Source organism: Solanum stenotomum, chromosome 1 (genome assembly GCF_019186545.1).
Source record: "Solanum stenotomum isolate F172 chromosome 1, ASM1918654v1, whole genome shotgun sequence".
Classification (NCBI taxonomy): domain Eukaryota; kingdom Viridiplantae; phylum Streptophyta; class Magnoliopsida; order Solanales; family Solanaceae; genus Solanum; species Solanum stenotomum.
The window spans coordinates 35599428-35604209 of record NC_064282.1 but is presented as its reverse complement, the minus strand read 5'-3'; positions in this window follow the sequence as shown (position 1 = coordinate 35604209).

Below are 4782 nucleotides of genomic sequence, written 5' to 3'. Positions count from 1 at the left end.
GTGGAAAAAATTTGTCAATCCTGAGGAATAGGTCCGTGACGTGGACCTGGTACCCAGATTTCCCCGACTTGCTCCCTCTTTGTTTTCTAACCCCAAATCGTCTAAATTCAATTCTTTTTCTCAGTTCTCTTTAGATTCAGATACCCAACACATGTACACAAGAATCTAACTCAAAACAACTCTAACAATCGACCTTAAACTCTCAAGAACTCCTCAATCGTATCCGAAATTCAAGAACCAAAGCAATTCAAGAATACAACTCAAGAATATCAAAGTCTCAATCTTTTACAACAAAAATCATACTGAAATAAACATGTTTGGCGCGTGGATGAACGAACCCAATGCTATATTTACTCACATACCTCGTACGAATCACCCCTTGACGAAATCCACAAGCGATTCTTGAAGAACTTAACGATTCTTGCTCTTTCTCCTCTTTTCCCTTCTCTAAAATCCTAACTTAATATCGTAAAAGTGTAAATTGAATCCTATCAGTTTAGACCCTAATTAATTACCAAAAAACAAAGTTAAGTCATGGGGTATGAAAAAGACCATAATGTCCTTCTAAAATCAGGATTAGACTTTCCTTATTTGAACAGCCCAACTTGAAATAGGCATATCTCACTCACGAACTTGGAATTGTGCAAACTCGATGACGTTGGAAAGATTATTCCAAGATATTTCCTACGATATCTGGAAACACACCTAACTCATCCTGAGATAGGAGTTATGATCGTTTGAAGTTGACCAAAATCCCAATTTAACATACTTAACAAATTTTCCAGATTTTTATATTCTTTCCAAAAATGACTATTTCCAATTTTTAACTTCTTTTTAGTTCTTTCTAGTTACGGGGTATTACAGACACCTTGGAACATAATAGTCATAAGTCAAATCCTTAGGCCATGAAATGATGTCTTTAGGCCATGAGATGATGCCTTTAAACTATGACACCTTCGTAACATTAAATGGTGACCAAAGTTAATATGACAGGCAATAAAGTTTTATTAGGCAACACGATCTAGGAGGCAAACATAGTAAACTCGATGCAATAGTATTTAATTTTTGATAGACACATTTTAATAGGTTACGTAATTTTATAGGTTATGTAATTCTATTAGTCCATGCAAATTAGCGAACAATATCATATAAATGCAATTAGTAAGTAAGCAATTTCAATAAACAACACAATTTTAGTGAGCCAAATATAATTAGTAGGCAATGTTATTTGAAGGCCAACAATATAGTAGTTCAAATACAATTAATAGGCAATACAAATTTAGTAGGCAATGCAAATTTTCTACAGAACTGATTTCAGTAGGCAATGCAAACTTCAGTAAGCCAAAAATAATTAGTAGGCAATGCAATTTGAAGGCCAAATGCAATATAGTAGGTAATCAATTTCAGTAGGTAAAATGCAATTAGTAGACAATAGCAAATTCAGTAGGCAATGCAATTTTTCAATAGGCATTACAAAGTAGTGAACAATACAGTATAGTAGGCCAAATACAATGCAATTTTTTGTAGGCAATGCAACAAGCAGGCCAAATGAAATAAGTAGACAATGTAAGTTAGTAAACAATACGATATAGTAGGCCAAATGCAATGCAACAAATAGACGAATGAGAAATAATAAACAAATGAAAAGTAGTGGATTGTGTGATCAGAGTTGAAAAGATAAAGTAGCCTAAACTTTTGTCTCATTGGAAGAAGAGTGACATGATTGTTCATGCGAAGATTGCTTTTGGTATATATGACATTCTTTTCTACATTCAAAGATAAATTGTTAGTTTATGAAAGAGGAGGTTGATTTGTGTCTCTGCTTTGATCCATGTGTTTCATCCTTGATGGTAATTGAAGGCAATTCTTCTAATCCCCCATGTAATTCTATCAAAAATTTTGAGGAACACTCAAAAATTTATGTCCCATTGTAGAACTCATGATTCTCTAATGCTTTTTGTAGATCAAAAACTGCTTGCCATGAATTTTGGAACCCTCTCAGAAATTCCGTCCCAATTTATTACTCATGAGGAAAATGAGATATTTTATTATGAAAAGACCAAAATCCATAGGAATGCTACTTTTCCCTCTTAAATGGGAATCAGGTCAATCGTAGTTTCAGAAAAGAATAAACCATGGCATCAAATAAAACTCTTGAGATGATAAACTTGGACCAAACTTTGTTTCTCATTTTCAAGTATGAATGTAGCAACATTAAACTCAAACGAGACGAGTCCTTATTAGAAACTTCTTAATCAACTTCAAGCATGCTCACGAGTGATTTGGAAGTTGATTGTTGGATATATAGGATCCTTCAAGTGTATTGCTTTGGTATCAATCAAGTTTTGAATTTTGTCTTTAAGAGAACGACATGCTTCAATAGTGTGCCCCTTCATCCCTAAATGATAGTCACAAATCTTATTGGGGTCATACTATTTGGATTGAGTGTCTGAGTTAATAGAGGGAATAGGCTCTACATAGCCATCCACCTTAAGCCTCTCATAGAGTTTGTCTATGGGTTCAACTAAAGGAGTATAGCTCCTGATGGGCTTCTTTTCAAAGTTGGGTCAATTTCTGTAATTTTGTTGTTGGGTAGGTGGAGGAGTTTGAAAATATGCAGGTTGGACATTATAAATAGTACAGGTAGGGTATTGATATTGTGGAGAAGGTGTTTGATGTGGATAAATTTGATATGGTGGTGCTTGGTAGGGAGAAAGGATGGATAAATAAGTGTTGGGTATTGATGAGGTGCTGGATTTGGTGATGTTGAGTTTTGAGGAGGTGCAAGATATGGTGATGTTTAGTCTTGTGAAGGTGGTGGTGTAGGATATTAGCGAGGACGAGGGGTTTTAGTTTCATGAGCCATCATAATAGAGCCCACTTTCTTTCGACTCTCTGATAATCTCTTAGATTGCAGGTCTTTGTTAGTAGCATGCAAAGCTTCGAGATTAATGATGGTACCATTATTGATACATGCTTTAATTCTTTCACCCAATTTAATGGTGTCAGCAAAACTCTTTTCTACAACGAGCATCATCCTATCATAGCATTGAGGCTCTTGAGAATGGATAAGTTAGTCCTTTAATTGAGATTCCTCTAAAAGAGGTCTAACCCTAGCAGTTTAAGACCTTCACCTTATAACATAATATCGAAATGTTTCTTTTTGCTTTTTCTTCAAGTTCTGAATATAAAACCAATCTAGTGCATTTTCAATATTGAAACCAAATCTATCCATAAAATCAGAAGCCATATCTATCCATTTAGACCATTTTAGAGAATATTTCTCTGTATACCATGATAGAGCCTCACTTGTGAGACTCCTCATGAACAACTTCATTCTAATTTTCTTATTCTTTACAACCCCCACAAGTTTATCACAATACATGCATAAATGAGCCTTGGGATCTCCAATGCCATTGAAAAATTCAAATGTTGGAGGTTTGTACCGCTCAGGTAGCTCAACATCTGGGTGAATGCATAAATTTTCATAGCTTAAACCAACCACTCTTTTGTTTCCCTCTACATGTTCCATCATATTAGTCAACTTTTCTAGCTCCTCAGCCATGAATTGTATCAATGAATCCTTTTGAGAGGGCTTTGATTCATGATATTGATGAGTAAGTGGGGCCGTTTCAACATATATAGGATTGATGTTGTGATTACCAGGAGCATGTGCTTAAGGCATGTTCGTAGTTGATACTGGAGGCATGTCTTGAGAATAAGAATTATTTTGGGGGTATGATGCCAAATTTGAACGATATGAAAAAATTGGGTGTTGCATGTTTGTGGGAGGCATATTAGTGGAGTTCAATTGATTTATAGGATGAGAGGTAGGATGGGTGGGTAGAGGATGACTTGGACGAGAGGTCTGATTCATAGTAGCGTGGCTATCTATTCCTTCCTCAAATGGGGTATTGAGAGATAGTGATAATTTGACCAAGTCATGCATATTAGCCATTTCTTCTTCTAGCTCTATAATTTTTTGTTCTAGCCTTAAAACCAAATCATACGAGTGATTCTCCCCTTTAGAATTCCCAAAGAATTCTCTTGGAATGATCACACCAACTTTTCTTGTGATGCTATTGTTATCAACCATTTTACCTTTTCCTTTATAATTTTGACTTGAAGGAAGAGGAGGGGAAGAAGGCCCTTTTGATCTAGTGTGGTAGGCCAGAGTACACAAATCAACCTTTTGGGTAAGGGGAGGCAAAAAATAAAAAATAAACTAAAGCAAAATTAGGAGCGCAAACATATTTATAATAAACACATTGGTTCGCTAAAATAGACGTCCTAAAATGCAAGGAGCTTGGTTGAGGCAGAGGTAGGCCTAAGACGAAAAGTAAGTGATTTTTGATAGCTGATCCAAGCCTTGTTTACATTGTCTGGAGTTTCGAGCTAGAAAAATGTGAGAAATAAACTATTTTATTGATAAATGTAACCATTACAACTTTTGAAAGTGATAAATACATGAGTGAAACTAAGAAGGATGTGGGATAACAAATGGGGATGATCCTAAACTTGAAGCTCTTCATTCCATTAGAATAACTCAAAGTAACTTGGCCATTATGAATCTGCAAAAAGAAAGACAACAAATAAATTTGTAAATTTCATTATATCATAACTTGACTTGGATTAATTTATCGTGATCACTTTGACATATAATATGAAATTTATCTAAAGGGTGTTGGAGCCCTTTAGACGATAAGGTGGCTACTAATAATGTTGATTGACGTCAATGGACAATTCACCTAGGTTTTCTATGAATGTATAACTTAAATTTTC